The sequence below is a fragment of the Ambystoma mexicanum genome, chromosome 8, assembly GCF_040938575.1.
Source record: "Ambystoma mexicanum isolate Mex_15411 chromosome 8, UKY_AmexF1_1, whole genome shotgun sequence".
Taxonomy (NCBI): domain Eukaryota; kingdom Metazoa; phylum Chordata; class Amphibia; order Caudata; family Ambystomatidae; genus Ambystoma; species Ambystoma mexicanum.
In genome coordinates this window covers 1,428,859,480-1,428,876,930 of record NC_090929.1, presented here as the reverse complement: position 1 = coordinate 1,428,876,930, position 17,451 = coordinate 1,428,859,480, and positions in this window count along the sequence as shown.

Genomic DNA, 17,451 nt, shown 5'->3' with positions numbered 1-17,451 from the left:
TGGCATGCACACCTACTCCCCTTGAATTCACATCTACTGCCTTTGTCAATGCAGAGGCCTGTGAAAGTGTGTGGGCAACCAACATTGATTGACTGTATGACAAATATTTTAATGGTGTATGGTTGGAGGGTGGGGTCACCTCCGACCCTCAGTTTAGCAACTTTATCTGGTAACCCTACATATCTCCAAAAATATCACATTACAAATGGTTGTTTGTTTCGCCATAGGCGATATTTTGGGGGGATAATTTTTTGGGAGCAGGGGTTGCAGAGGTGTCCCCTGCACATTTAAAAATAATGCGGCAGTTGCAGGGCTGTCCTCCGCAGAGCCAATGGCTCAATATCGCCGCAAAAATATGTTAATATTTTTGTATTCCGATATTACCACATGGAACCCTTTATCTGCCATTCTGCACCAGTATCTTGTCAAATACTGGGTCTTGCTCACAAAGTACGTGGAAAGATGAAGACAAAAGCTCTGCACCATTACTTTGCCAGCTCTGACAAACCTGATGGCAAAGTAATGCTGTACTTGTGACCAGAAGGAACACTGTGTGGCACTGCTAGCCCCTGAACTGGCAGGATCAGATGGATTACCACCTCTGCAAGGTGTTTTTATGAGGAGTAGCTGTAGTGCATCCTCAATGTTGACACTACGATAGTAAGAATATTTTGGGTGTATTTTGCCAAGTAGGATGTGATGTGGACTAGGATGGTTTGGTATTTTCAAGCTTTCTGGGATGAATGCATATTTTGGTAATATATGAAAAACCTTGATCATTTATTTTAATATATCAATTTCACAAGGCACGAACGAAAACACGGAGGTGTACCTCAGCTGGTCAGGATATTAATGTGATCTGGCAAACTCATGTCACCGGCACATGGTGACGGGTTCTGGTTCAGATGAGTGAGCATGCTACCACACAAACTCATACGGAGCCTCTGGAAAACAACCACCATTCCATTGAGGACTGGGGAGGGTCTCCGTGCAAGAGGCTATACACAGATTCAAAGGAGAGGTGGGGAAGTTCCGTGGAATCTGGTCCTCATTAGCAGAGTGATGGTTGTGCTAAATTCTGATGTATAATCCACCTGGACGTTTATCTTTTCCTTTTTGCTTATATCTACATTTGAATTTTTTTAACATGATTTGCTCTCCCATTAAGTTGAAACTGTTGCCATAATTTTCTTTTTTCTTCTAGTAATTACTTGCATACTTTTGGGTGTTTTCAATGCATCTTAGACAATATTGCCTATTTTGTCCGTGTTGAGGATCTAGTATTCATACAAAACTCCGACCTCTGCTCCAAATTCACTCACAGCTGTGCCTTTGGTAATTCCCAAACTCTCTGGTAATAACTCGACTTTCTCAGGCTCTCCACTGCAGATACCACTAAGGATCGCAAAAACAACCCCCCCCCAATCAATAATAGGCCGACTCAGTCAGAAATAGTTTCTACATATAATGTCCAGACAAACTCAAGCATTTTACAGAGCTCTGCCCATGCTAACATCCATGTTCAATCAGCTCTGGTCCCAATAATACTCAGTACACTTAGCTCTCTGCTGCTAAGATTGCCACTCTTATGATTTTAGATGTGGATGAATGGGCTGTAGCCCTACAACAAAAGGCTAATGCAATACCCCAGATGTTATGTTAAAAGATATTTATACTGCGCACTATCACTACCTGAGTGGTCCCCTGGCGGATCTTGTGGGATGTTTTTACCCATGCATCCAAGCCCTACCATAAAACTGTGCAGTACTGGCATGGAAAACATCATGATGGCCAGAACTCCCCAGAGAGTGCACAGGGAAAACATGAAGAATAGGCTGCCACCCATTTTTGCCTATGTTGTGAGAACAGGAGGGCACAAGGGGAGGTTCCTCTGACCATAAAACCTACAGCATCACTCTGACTCACATTTCCTTCCCCCAATCATGGGAGAGGGGAGAATTGGCCCAATGACAAGTAGAGAGGGGCAGGCTCAGTTATGCCATGCACACACCCATTTTCAAAACACATAAAAAGGGCCATTGAAACCCAGGTAGGACATTCACTTTCCACTTTCTTGCGGGACGCTTTGCCGGGAGACTCCAGACTTCAAATCCATCAACCTCCAGAGATCCAGAGAGACCAGAGATCCAGAGAGACCAGAACCGGTGCTTGACAGACCCAGTGACTAGAGCTGACCCAGATAGCCGGGACTTCAGAACCACCCACCGGAAGTCCCGTCCAACCTGACCAGACCTTGATGGCTTATTTCAAAAATATAGTGTGAGTACTCACTGTGCCAAAACCAATCTCGTAGTTTAAAATAATCTAATCCAAACTATTTTAGCCTATTAGAACTGCCTCCTAGAATCGTGTCATTCTGGCATCTTTAAAACTGAAAACTGTCATCTGTCATTCAGAGCTTTAAAATTTCAAATCCGAAAAACTACTTTCACAAAATCATCCGTATCTCCGGAACCGTTTGTGCTAGGAACGAGATTTAACTTTCATCTTAAAGCTAAGATTCTAGGCTTTCCAACAAACCTATAGTGCCTCCGTAATTACGCTCGACGCGCGCAGGTAAATTTGCCGCGATTTGACATTTTGCACAATTTCAGCCACGTGTAAAAATCAGCAGCTTCTTGCTTTCCTTTGCTAAAATTCGTTTTAACCTGCTGGTTACACATAGAGCATTGCTAAAGTGAGCCTGAACTAATATAAACTAGATATCACCCACCCTGAACCTCTAGAGGGAATTAAAAGCATTTTTAGCACATTTCTCACTTCATTGTCATCACATTCCAAGCATTTTGGGCCTGTGTTTCAAACTTCTACCTGTTTCCTCTAAGCTTGCTGGGAGGGAACTGAATTTCGTATTGTATTTGATTGCATTCCTGAGAACTGTGTGCTCCTTTTTCCATCTCCTTCCATTTCTTACATTGCATAGGGGGGGAGGTTGCCAGAGAAAAAGTGATTATCTTATCTTTTGCTAAAATCATATCAAGTTATTTCTGTACTGCATTTTATTCCTCATTGCTTTTCCCTTGAAACCAGAAAAGTATTTTTGCTACCTTATCCATCCTATACTAACTCCTCATTGATTGTAAAGAAGTGTGCTAGTGCCAGATTACCCATTGTTGACCAACATTATATCCTTAAGTGTGATATCAATTATTAATTTATTATAAAAGTGTGATATATATATATATATATATATATTGTTTAATTTTTCAAATAAACCTTTTAATTTGCAAAACAAACCTACTTCTTGGCTCAGGGGGGTTCTAAGAGGGGGGTGTTATACAAGGTGGGATTGGGAAAATCGCAAGGGAGCTCCGATGTGCTGTTGGCAACTTCAGTTCGGTTTACACCGCTCACTGAGCATAGGTGCGATTTTTGTCGGTAGTTGTCATGCGCTGTTGTGCGAGGCTACGTGTGGTTTGTTTTGGTGTAGTGAAGTGCGTGCGGTTTGTTGTGCAAGATATGTATGGTTGTGTTTTGTTTAGAGTTTGCGAGGTGTAAGCAGAGGGATGGGTTTTTTAGTGTATTGCTTAGTGGTGGTGAGATCCATCATACCTCCTCTGCTTTGGTCACCTGCCAGTGTCGAATATTGTGGTGTGCTGGGGGGTCGCCCTCCTATATTCTGTGTAGGGTTGTGGGTTGCCTGCAGGGCTTTTTAGTGGGGATGCCTCATCCACCCCTCTGTTCAGACTCATTTTCTGGTCCATGGTATATCCTGGTGTGCAACCGCCATCGCCTCCCTGGGCGGGTTGGGGAGACCTCCTCCCTGTGCCTTTGAGCTACCTGGGCCTGTGGTTTATCTGTTCGGTCGCCACTCTTTCCCCTTCAACTCTTATGCACTCTGTGGTTTATTTTATTATTTGTTTATTTGTAAGGCGCTGCAGCCTGCAGGCATCAGGGCGCAACAATAAGAACAAACATGACAGGAGACAGGACAATTGGATTCAAGGGGGCAGGGGAGCGGGGAGGGTGCTGCCTAATTCCAGATTACTTAAAGAGCAGGGTATTCAGGGTTCTGCGGAAAGTCAGTACGTTTTCCTCTAATCTCAGAGCCATGGGACGTTTCCTGAACACAGGCATCTGCGTGGTACATACCGGAAGGTGAATAGCTTCAGGTATGAGGGTGCCGTTCCAAAAAGATATATGACGGTGCTGGATTTGAATGCAATGTGCTCTGTCACTGCCAACCAATGCAGGTCCCTTCTGTCTGAGGATATGTGCTTGCCTCTTGATTTATTCTTGATGATATGCACTGCGTTGTTCTGTATTCACTGAAATCTGGCAAGGCAGGAGCTGTTTGCCCCTACCAGCAAAGCATTGCCATAGTCTATCCTCGATACAATGATAGCACATGCAATGGTGGCTCAGTTCTTTTAGTTAACAAGAGGTCTCATGTGGCTAAGTAGTCCAAGATAATACTGAGCGCTTCGGCTGATGTGGTTCACATATGCCTGTGCACTGAAGGATGATTCCAGATTGATGACTAAAGTTTTCTCCTTGCCCTGGACCGTAATGATGCTGTTCTTATTGCTAAAACTTGTATATTCTCCGCTCAGCTTTGCACGGGTCTGCCAGGAGCCGAAGATGAGCAGTTTCGTTTTGCTACTATTTAAGCAGATCCAGTTCCTGCCCATCTAGGACTCAATGATGTTGGAAATGTTCTTCAGATTATTCAAGTATTGAAGATAGTCCCCACTCATCTCCAGAGCCAGTGGTGTCTTGTTGGCGTAGTTTGTAAAACACACACCAAACTCCTCTAGCAGAGAGCACAAAGGTCTGAGGTATAAGTTGAAAAGCAGAGGGGACGAACTGGCGTCCTGTGGCACTCCAGAATTGATTGGCGCTGAGGGGGGTGGCGGGGGGGAGAGAGAAGTTTTTGCCCCAGTGCATTTTGGAAATATGGTTGGAGAAGAATGATTGAATCGAGTTAACGACTTCCCTGGAGCATTTGCCTGGATGTTCGAGTCCATAGCAGCTGGTTGTCGATGAGGGCTGTTTCGGTACTGTGTGCTGGCCTAAAACCCGATTGTTGCTTGTGTAAGATGTCATTGACTTCAACAAATCGTTGGAATTGATACGTGGCACACTTATCGAGGACCTTTAGGAGAACGTTGCAATCGGTTATCGATCTTAGATTGCTAGGGTCCTTGAGGGCGCTAGAGAGCCGTCCAAGATGGCTTTCCTGTGAGCTCCGTGTAGTTCCCCAAAGATCCTCAAAATAGCGTGCTTCCGAGGTGACTAGTCGAGCTGCTGTGAACACCCAGCGAGAGCTAAGGCGTTTCTGTGCAAAACTCTGGAACGAGCTCAGCTGTTGCTTGAGTTTTTGCCCACGAACGACGGCCCGAGAAAGGTACGTCCCCCCCCTTCCGCCATCTTGGGGGCGGCGCGACCATGGCGAGGCCGAGCGGTCGTAAGGGAGGCGGCAGAGCCCGGCTGTAACAACAAAAGGCACCGACCGTACCACAGAGGCGTTAGATGGAGCAGAGAAGTCACAAGGCAGCGGTGGCCCCCCCGAGACTCCTGGGAGACGGGGGAGGGGCTGATCACTGAGAGGCCACAGAGCTTGGAGAAGGCCCAGAGGACAGCCGCGAATGAGCCAGAACGACGAAGGCCGATGACCAAACGCCAGCGGAAGGCCAAGTATGAGCACCCCCTTAATAGCACCCACGATAAGTAGGATTGGTCTCCCGGCTCTTCCGCGCAGCAACATAGCCTGCGACCGCAACGGCGCGGTGAGGCCTAGTGGCCACATGCATAAAACAAGTACAGACAAGCCCTGCGACACCATCAACAGTGGAAGAGGCCAACTGAGATCCATAGACTAGAGGGTACGGGGCAGGCACCGGGAACCCCGAGAATGAGTAGGTCTCTACGGATATGTGCGTCACTCCACGGCGAGTTACCAGTCAATTAAACAGTGCCCCGGATCGCAGCAGAAACACCCCACAACCGGCTGCTGACAGTGAAACCGCCCTGGAGCCCACGCAAGGTCACAGTTCTGGGTCATAAACGGCGTCAATCGCTGAGCCTGTCCCTGCGAATTGCCCAAGTGTTCATCTAGAGGTTGGTGTTTCCGAGGGACGTTGGCGTTTCATCCACAGCTGCAACACCAAAGCCCTCACTGGCGCGCCTCTCGGAGACAATAGAGGGGACAGAGGTGAAAAAAAATTTGTAGTGTGCGTGCCAAAGCAAGCCGTAAGAGATCCCCGGCAAGCTCGCCACAAACTCACCCAGCAGATTCTTGACTGGCCCTTCCAAGCTCACTCCGTGTCGCCTTCTCGGCACTTCATCACCCTCTTCCATCGTGATCATGGGGAAAACTGATAGATCGCAACGAAAACTGAACTTTGAGAGCTGCTCCTCAGTCAAAGCGTCCTCTTCCAACAGCAGAGCACAATCACCTAACTCAAGTCCACCCAACGAAGATGAGGTGACACAAGACTTCGACATCAGAGAGATTCTGTTAGATCTCAAGGCGGGGATAGGCAGCCTGAGGAGCAAACTAGACTCACTTTCCTCCAAAGTTGACCTGCTCCAACAACAGTTGGATAAACATGCTGACAGACTCGACACTGTTGAACAGAGGGTTTTCGACCTTGATGATGGGACGTCGGCCTTATCCTCCAGAGTATCCCAACTGGAGGCCCAAATGAAGGCCATAAACGCCAAAAACGAGGACTTGGAAGGCAGCTCATGCCGTAATAACATAAGGATAGTAGGAATCAGAGAACACCAACCCGCCCTGAAAATGGAGGAATACGTGGAGAAAATTTGCACGGACCTGTTTGGTTCAGAAATCCTGTCTAAATGTTTTGTTGTCGAAAGAGCCCATAGGATTCCTAATGCAAAACCCATTCCCGGCGCAAACCCCCGACCTATCACTGCAAAGCTACTCAATTATAAGGACCGAGACACCATTCTCAGAGCAGCCAGAATCAAAGGAGAGCTCCAATACGATGGTGATAAGATTCAGTTTTTCCCGGATTTCTCCCAAGCCGTCCAGGCGCAAAGACGTACTTTCACAGCCGTGAAACGGAGACTGCAAGAAAACCAGATCCAATATTCCATGCTTTTCCCGGCGAAACTTCGCCTTCAGCACGAAGGCAAAACGCAGTTCTTCAACACTCCAGATGATATCAGCGAATACCTAGACCGAGCCGGCTGCCGGCCCGCCCCAAACAACCACATCCCCCAGAGGGGTAACAGACCGAGGAGAGATCCACCGTAAACATAAGCTCCATAGTTGTCGCACCAGGTATGACGCCTCAACAACACTCATACAGCGGCTCTTTCACCACGGACCGTAATTTGCAACGAGAGTTGAGAGCCAGCCGCCTCTTGGAGGGCCACCGGCGCCCCTAGCACTCCTATGTTGTCTGTTCTGTTTGTAAGGGATTGTTCTCTGTGGGCCAGTTGGGGGTTGCCCACTCAAGGGTGGGATTCCAGTTCAGCCGGGCCGCTACCTACCTCTCACCCTTATTCTACAACAACTATTAGGTTCCTCGCTACTCCAATACAAGCCGGGCCCTCCGGCCACCTTCAGATCGCAAGAATCCAGTCAACACCTCCAGTCCTGATAAACCGGAGCTTAACTGACCACCCAGATAGCGGGATCAACACTTAAAATCGCCACCTGGAACATCCGTGGGAGTAACCATCCAGCGAAGACTAGGAGAATCCTCCATTATCTCAGACGCCACAAAATTAATATAGCTATATTACAAGAAACGCATCTCCTGCCTTCATCGGAACAACTCTGGGCTAAATTATAGGGCTGTCACAGGTATTTCTCATCATATTCTTCATACGCCAGAGGTGTTGCAATCTTGATAGACAGGAAATCGAACTTTAGTCTCATCAACTCAGTGAAGGACTCAGAAGGAAGAGCTCTATTGGTGAGAGGGTTGATCTCAGGTAAAGAGGTAGTAATAGTACACTCATACGCACCAAATACCGATGGACCCAACAACTTTAACTGGGTCATGACTCAGCTGGGGAAGTTCAACGCAACAACCAATATCTGGGGAGCGGACCTTAACACGCCAATTGACCCCATTCTCGACAAATCCCATAATACAACGGGTCACTCCTCTAAAGCCAGTGCCCAAGTCCTTGAGATTTGCCACTCTTTTGAGTTAGCCGACACTTGGAGGCACCACAATCGAGATGCCAGAGAGTACACCTTTCATTCTGCTGTTCACAACACTAGTTCCCGGATAGATTACATTCTAGCATCTATCCACTGCCCTTTTGAGTGGGGAGAAAGTCAAATCCTGCCGTGTTCCTTCTCTGACCATTCAATGGTCACACTAGAAGCCACTCTTCCAGGCACCACCAATCCTGGACTCCGGTGGAGATTCAAACCCGGAGCACTCACCGACACCGTCTTTGCGGATGAACTTCGCAAGGAAATAACATCCTTTATCGAAATAAATCAAAACTCGGTCGCCTCGGCCAGCACCATGTAGGAAACACTAAAATGTTTTGTACGAGGAGTCTGCCTGGCCAAAGAAAATGGCATATTAAAACTGATCCGGAAGGACTTGGCCAGTAGCGAACGACGCTTGAAAGAACTAGAGATGAGTGTCCACTACTCAAGACCCACATGTTCAGGCAGAAATAAAGAAAGAACTGCTGAAGTTTAAAGAAACAGCTGAATGAGAAATAAAGTTCATGAGCCGCAAGCATCAGGTCCGCCAATATGGGGAAGGCCAGAAACCAGGCGCCTTGTTAGATAAAACCCTGACTCAAGTCAAGTGTATCAAAGACAACCAGGGTAGACTGGTATATTCTGAAGAAAACATTGTCAAGGTATTTCGAGACTTCTATCAAGATCTTTATAGCTCTAAAGGGGCCTCCGATCCAGAAACCATACAAAAATTCCTCGATGACACAGAGCTGTACTGGGTTGAATCAGAGCTACGTGAACCCCTAAATGCTCCGATAACAGTTGAGGAGGTTCTGGAGGCAATAAAATCCCTCCCAAATGCCAAGGCACCTGGGCCCGACGGGCTCATCGGAGAGTTTTACAAGGCCCATGCATCCATCCTAGCCCCTCTTCTGCTCCGAGTTTTTGAAGAATCTTCGCAGCTTGGCTTCCTACCCCCCCACATCACGTGAAGCCAACGTAATGGTGCTACACAAAGCCAGCAAACCCCCGGACGATTGTGCTTCCTGCAGGCCAATCTCCTTGATTAATCTGGACAATAAAATTTTAGCTAAAATCCTTGCTGCAAGGTTACTGCCTCTTATGCCCGCACTTGTAATCCGAGACCAACTGGGTTTATTCCGGGGCGAAGCACAACCTAAGGGATCAGGAGACTGTTTGGCGTTATAGAGGTCCTAAATCCAACACAACGGGCTATAGCAGTCCTTCTCGACGCCGAGAAGGCATTTGACTCGGTTGAATGGCCATTCATGTTTGCAACGCTTACACAAATGGGCCTAGGCAAATTCTTCATCAAATTAGTGTCCCTTCTTTATAGTGCCCCCCGTTCATATATTACTCTTGGAAACTCCAAGTCCGCAGGCATAACACTAGAACGCGGAACAAGACAAGGCTGCCCACTCTCCGCCCTTATCTTTGCCCTCATTATGGAACCCATGGCATCCAGGCTTCGTGACAACCATCTGGCACGAGGTCTCAAACTGGGTCCCCATAGATTAATTGTCTCCCTCTACGCTGATGATGTTATGTTATTTGTCAGTGACCCCCAGGCCAATCTCAACCCGGTAATGCGAGAAGTCATAAAATTTGGTCGAATGTTGGGTCTGAAAACTAATCATTCAAAATCCGTAATCTTCCCCCTGACTCCAACCACAACTGAATTCCCAGATGATTACGGTTTTAAATGGGAAACCTCAAAGGTTCGCTATCTCGGTATCTATATGTCTCGAAATCATCATGAAATCATCATGAAATTAATAGGGATAACTATGTCTGTGCAGGAACGAATTCACAGGTGGAAAACTCTACCTTTAACGATATGGGGAAGAACCTCCTTAACGAAAATGGTCATCTTACCCAAACGCCTCTATTTGTTTACGAACATTCCGTTACTGGTCCCCAGGTCTTCCAAAAGGTCAGGAGCCTAATACTAGAATTGGTGTGGGCTGGGAAACCAGCACGCGTGGCGTACAACACACGCTGCCGGTGAAGAACGGGGGTCTTGCGCTCCCCGATATTGAAAAGTACTATTGAGCACCCCAGGCCCAATTTCTCAGTCACTGGTATACAGTCCACTTTGTTCAACCCCACGTGCAAGTGGAACGTGCCTTAGCCTCCCCCAACCTCCTGAGGGCTGTTATTATTGGTCAGACTCCGGTCCTACATAACACGCTAAACACGGTCCTATCCACCTACGCAATCTGGACAAAAATAGCTAATAAATACGGGGTGACAATAAGATTTTCCCCATTATTGCCCACTAGATTCGTTCACGGTATTCCAATTACTAATGAGAAAGTGTTCCTAATATGGACAGACAAGGTCAACATTCACTCCTTTGGTGACCTCTTCCCCAGGGGCACGTTCCTGACCCCACAAATGGCCAGAAAAAGAGGCGGCAACTCCTCGTTAGACGTGTTCATCTACTTCAGACTACGCCACACCCTTCAAAAGCTGTTTCCGTCCTTTCCCAAACAACCTCCCACATGGGATTTATTACACAATACGATTCAAGCACAGGGGGAGGGAAGATTAGTATCGTTGTTATATAAATCCCTCATGGTAGGCAATGCGCCTCCCAAATCCAAGGCACAGCAAAAATGGGAAACAGCCATTCAGGAAGCAATATCGGATGAAGACAGGTCTTATATCCTCCGCCAGACGCAAAAAGTGCCAATAAACACTCGGCATAAGTTGATTCACTTTAACTTCGTGCATCAGACGTACTACACCCCAGTTAAGATGAACAAGCATCATCCAGAACTGTCACCCCGATGTGACAGGTGTGCGTCAGCTAACGCTGACTTCCTCCACCTAGCCTGGAATTGTCCGGGAATCCACAATTTCTGTGCCTCCGTTCTACAAATTACCGAAGACATCATTGGCGAACAAGTGACCCCAACACCCCTCAGAGCCCTGCTCTGCCTTACGAAATACTTGCAGCCGGCATCTCGAAAACTTGCGGCCCTGCTTCTGGTGCTGGCCCGCAGGAGAATCGCGATGTCATGGGATCGAGGCCCGCGCCCCAAGATTGAAGACTGGAAAAAAGACATTGTTTACTGTCAAAACACTGAATGCGAATTTATAAGACTCCTACCGCTGCATGCTTGCCCCCCGGATATCTGGGGTCCATACATAAATTATTTGCTAAGAAATGCTGATCCCTCAGACTCTGATATATCTGTGAACTAGAAGATGTGCAGTGAAGTCCAGACCCGCAAGAGGGCACTTGACAATCTTGAACTGAAAATAAGGAAGGAACCCATGGGATCCTGTAAGGGTGAACTTGGGGAGGGGGATGGCTAGGCAGGGTTGTTTGAAGTTGGGGGTTTGTTTTTTCTTTCTAACTGTGCTGTGTTTGTCTCACTCTGATTAAGCGCCCTAGAGGTGCCTTTGTATGGTGAGAGGGTGGAAAAACCAAAAATAAAGTTTTTAAAAAAAAGATTGCTAGAGTCCTTTGGGTCTAGCCCGTTTTTTTAATAGCAAATTTGTTAAGGATTTCAATCAGGCGACACACACCTTGGTCTCGGCCTAGTATGCAGCGTACAACTGAAATGCTTATCTTTTCATATTAGATAGATTCAATTTGAGATGGTACACCACTCATATTACACTCCCTTTTCAAAAACCCTGGGTCACAACCAGGCTGGTTGGTAAAATGCAAAATGTATTTATTTATTTTAAAATTCAAAAGAAATCATACACTTCTTAATATGGGGCAGCAATCACCAATGGGGTGATAATTACAATGAGCATGTGAGCAATGCACTGGGTTTACCCTTCTAGTGGAACATATACACAGCACAGCGGAATAGGAGCACTTTTTGATTTAGGAAAGATAGAACCAAAGTTAGAATCTCCCCCTGCAATGTTCCCTCAACCCACAAATAATCATTCTGAGTGGATAAACAGAAGCAGAAACGTAATCAGGAATAAGAAACAGGAAACAGAATTCAAAATTGACCTTCCCTCCCCAAATAAGAGAGAAAAACGGATGAAATGACACTCGGAAATGGACAAATAAATAATGAATGTGTGTTAAAAACCTTGAAGTAAATATCATTCCCCACTAAAGCAACAATGCAAAGACACTAACAATCACAAAGAATGGATTACCAAAAGCATACAGTTAGAAAATGAATGGAAAGTTTAAAACAGATTGCAGCAAAATGACACGTTGGAAACTTTGCAAATTACCCTATTCCCGCTTTAAATTACCCAAACGGTTTTTAATAAAAACGGGTGAAATACACTGATTTGGTGTGCAAGTTATGCAAGAAATTAAAAGGTGCGCTTTGAGTAAAATGGAGCTGTGAAATAGGAAAGGAAATCAGTTGTGACAAGAACAGTTTTACTTTACACTATTCAGGCTAGCCCACCAAAGAGGGACACAGTAAGCTCCAGGGTTGATTTGCGTTTTCAACCCTGTCACCCCAGTGCCCAACCCAGGTGGAAACCAGTCCGATCACTCAAAATAGGACTAATGGTTTAGGATTACACAAGACAAAATTACTAAAGAGATGGTGCTAGCACTAGAAATCAAGAGCAGGGTTGCACAGACAGTTCTGACAGTTTTACAAGTTACCAGGATAAGGATAGGATGGCTTAGAGAGTGGGATAAGGACAAAGACAAGATATGCTATGGGTTTCTAGGGGGTGGCGATTATACTCACAGTCCAGTTTATAGTTTTGGGATTTTTGGACTGTCAATGGTTCTGGTCACTACACAGCAGTGTGCCTGGCAAACAGCTGGGCAGTTCTGGTCACCGGATGGCACTTCTGGACTGGCAATTCGGGTCACTGGATACTAAAGGTCAACTGGATGGCAGGATGGCATGCAGTTAGTGGTATCAGGGTGCTTCCCCAAAACACCACAACTTTCCCCTTTTTAATGGCAGATTTGAGGCCTTGCTGGGAATGGGATCAGCACTGCTTGGGTTTTGCATTGGGCCCTGGAGTAGGGTCAGCAATGCTTTGGCATTGTAGTTGGGATCTGGAATCTGGATGAATGGAACAGGACGCCGGCGCAGGAAAATCAGGACGAGGGTCTGTCCAGAGTCTTGTCAGGGACTCTTTATATAGAGCATGGTGACATCATAGACTATATTGCTGGGCCGGCTTAGCTAAGCATGTCTCTAAGCAACTGGATTGGACAATCAATGTTGGTTGCCTCCCCTGGGATGTTCAGGAGGTTGCATTTTATGATGTAAAACGACTTCCCACAGACCTTTTTGCCAAAAATCTGTCATACCAGAAATTACACATTTGTACAGTTGTGGCACCTTAATAAATAACATAATCAGGTTACATATTTTATGTAGGGCACAGCCATCTAATCCTGCAATCTGTGAGACATTGTTTTGTCCTTTTATACTTTGGCCTAAAATTCCATAACTTTATACATGGGTGTGGATGATCATAAGGGATGCATGTACAAAAATGTGTATTTGCAACATGGATGCTCTTCTTGTAATCCGCAATACTTTGCCATTTCTGTCCCCAAAGTGTCAGTGAATTCTACCATTTCTTCAATGAAAGCCCATAAAATCATATTTAAACTACAACATTTTCACATTTTTACTAATTCGTTTTGCAGAGATAAAAAGTCTTTAAAGTTTATTTCTAAAATAGTCTTTGGAAGCAAATGGCAGTCCGTTATCACTGACCCATTTCTTCCTTTCTTCAGCTACCACCAACTGTCACTTCAGCCCTGTGTGGGGTGGGGGTTCCCAGTTTTATAGAAGGTTTTATGGCCCCCTCCACTTCACAGGTTAGTGTCCCAGGACTTCTATTGTCCCAGCCTGGAGCACAGACGAATATCTGACGAGTGTGTGAACTTTCTTTGTCTTGGTCCATTCAAAGTTTTTCAAGCTAGCAATTTTCGTGTCCTGGAAGTTTTTGACAGCTTGCAAATCCAGCCAAGGCGGTTTAAAACCTTTATTTTCTGATATTTGGTCTTGAATAAAAACAAACCTGTGGAATAAAATAGCCCATTTATGTATTTTCACCAGCCACAAACCCCTTCACATTGCTAGGTAATGGCAGGCTTTCCTTCAACAGTTTACTTTTTAAACGGGCATTTTTCTCCTTTAGTTTTGCAAAAGCCCATTTTTACACATGTGTTAAACTGCTAGCATTTCCTTTCAGATTTGACTTTGCCATCTGTCTTCCCAATACTGCCTTTCAGACATAGTTATTTTCTTCTAGGCAGTAGTTTATTTGAAGCACAGATGCATTGAAACTGACATGGCTAAAATAGCTGGAGTCTCTTTCGAACTACTGAGCTTTGACACATTTGTAAAGAAATGAACGTGGTTTCCCATGCGAGCAAAAGTGAAGTTCCTTGTTGATTTCTAAGAAATGAACGCGTTTTCCCATGCGAGCAAAAGTGAAGTTCCTTGTTGATTTCTCTAAGAGTTGGTTTGACAGGGCCTGTCATTCAGAAATCATTCCTGGTTTTGCTGAGGCACAATGAGATACTGGGCATGGCAGGGCCTTGTTAATCAAAATGATTTAAGGAAGAACAGATGGAAATAGCGTCAACAGCATTATTATTTTGTTCAAATTTGTTTTTATTAAGCATTTTTCAAACCAAAAACAAACAAACAAACAGTCCAAGCCCACTGAAACCAGAACACCATCTCCCCTCCCCCATCTTGCAAGCGGGATACGGTAGGAACTTCCATGTCTCTTATGACCAGCGTTTTTGGAGACAAAGGATTGCAGCCAGAGTGAAGCAGTCATTTATAGGCCTCAAGGAACGGGGCCCATTCCATTTGTCTGATTGGTAGGTGGTCGTGCAGGAGGCTCGTGATATTTTCCATTTTATAAAGGTCTTTGGCTTTCTTTGCCCAAGTAACCTCTTTTGGGAGAGCAGGGGGTTTCCAGCTTATGGTGTTACAGGCCCTCGCAGCTAATAGTAGAAAGTGAGTCATGAGGGGAAGCTTTAGCCATCGCTCTTCTTGCTGCTCCAGGCCAAAAAGGACCAGTTTGGGTCCAGATCTCTATGAAGCCCTTCAATCTTTTTGATCCATGCTAACACTTCTTTTCAGAATGCCTGTGACTTTGGACATACCCACCACATATGCCAGTAGTCCGCCTGAGATCCGCACCCCCTCCAGCACATAGGGCTCATTTGGGGAAACATCTTTGAAAGTCTTTTAGGGTCAAACTGCCACCTGTGCAAAAGTTTAATCCCATGAAGCTTGTATTGTGCCGAGATGGAGGTTTTGTGGGCAGTTCCGCACAGCATGGACAATTGACTGTCCAACATCGGACCCAGGTCTTGTTCCCATCTTTTACACAGGGATTCTGTCTTGTCCCCATTAGCCTCGTTAAGAGCCGCATAGAACCCCGAGGTGAGACCCTTTGTGTGGGTGGACTCACTCAGGATCGTTTCCAGGGGGGGGGGAGATCTCTCATGAGGCTGTCCTTCCATTTCTTTGCCGTCAGGATGCCCTTCAATTGGAGGAATTTAAACACATCCAACGGCCCCATCTGTAGGCCTGCGTCTAGGTCCTGGATTGGGATGCACCCCTTGGGTTTTATTAGCTGGCCCACCCTTTCTAGCCCTGCCTCATACCAGACCTGGAACCATGATGGGCTGATTATCCCTTCACGGATTGGCGGAGCCCATATGCAGCTCATAGATGATGGCCATGTAGTGAGCCCTTTCATTTCACCCCTCTGCCACCATAGTTTCAACAGGGAACCCATTACAAAGTGACTGATAACACTTTTTGGGAAAGCGTTCTTTGGGGCCCAAAACCATTCCCCTAGTGATACTGGTCTCATTTTGTAATTTTCGATGGCCACCCATTGTTTTTGTTTATCTCCACGAAGATGAGGGACTATGGCTCTGAATTGGGATGAGCGATAGTATGAGTACATGTCAGGGAACCCTGCCCCCCCCCTTTTCCTTGGGCTGGGTCAGCCTAGCGTACGACATCCTTTGCTTGTTGCCTTGCCATAGGAATTTGAGTAATACTTTCTTAATTTCTGCAAAATGGGCTGTTGGTATAGCAATGGGGAGCATTTGGTATTGGGACAACAACTTGGGAAGCACTACCATTTTTACGGCGTTTAGATGCCCCAGCCATGATATAGTCATTTTTGTCCAGTAGATGAGATCTTTTGCTATTTCGGACACCAGTGGAGCTAAGTTGGATTCATATAATTTTTCGGGGGATCTGGTTATATTAATACCTAAATATCACATAGTGTGCTGTGCCGTAGGGATGCCTCCAACGGTGCAGAGCCTCTGTTGCCGCATTCTGCGTCCTTGTAGAGAAAAAGGGTCGATTTTTTTCAGCCCGGATCATCTACCAAAATACAAATAACCTCCAGAACCATTGGGACATCTCCTTGTGGATTTGTCAGATAAAGAAGGATGTCATCTGCAAACATTGCTAGCTTGTATTCCACCTCTCCCACACGGATTCCCCCAATAGCCCCTTCTCCTCTGATATTGGTCCCCAGCGGTTCCATAGACAAAGCATACAGTAGCGGTGACAAGGGACAGCCCTGCCTAGTACCTTGTGAGAGGGAGAATTGTCTTGATAGTGTACTATTGACCACCACCCTTCCCTTCGGGTTTCTGTATATAGCTTGGATTCCTCTAATCACCGTTTCCCCAAACCCCATACTGTTAAAGACAGCCCACAGGAACCCCCATTCCACTCTGTCAAAAGCTTTTTCGGAGTCCATGCTCAAAAGGGCATGATTCCCATCTAGGGTCCTAGTATGCTCCATAATGTCAAGAGTTTTCCGCATCGCATCTGACCCCTGTCTGTCCTCTATAAAGCCTACCTGATCCGGGTGGACCAGGCGAGGCATAAGATCCTCCAGGCGAGTCGCAAGCACTCTGGTATATATTTTAGCATCCGCATTAAGGAGTGAAATTGGCCTATATGATCTACAGCACGTGGGATCACTCCCCCCCCATTGGGTATCACTACTATGTGTGCTTCGGAGAACGATAGCAGGGCATTGCCAGTTTCTCTTATGTGATTAAACAGGGCAGACATCTGGGGGGCAAGCGTGTCCCAATGTAAACCCATCCTCCCCTGGGGCTCCACCTGGTGGGAGTCTTTTAATAGCTGCCTTGACTTCCTCCGTTGTTATGTCTGATTCGAGGAAAGATTGCTCAGACTCTGTAAGGTGGAAGACGCCTGATGCTTCAATATATTCCTTCATCTCCCTCCCTGATCGCCCTTTGAGGTGTAAAGCTGTTCATAAAAGTTTGCAAATTCTTCTGCTATTTCCTG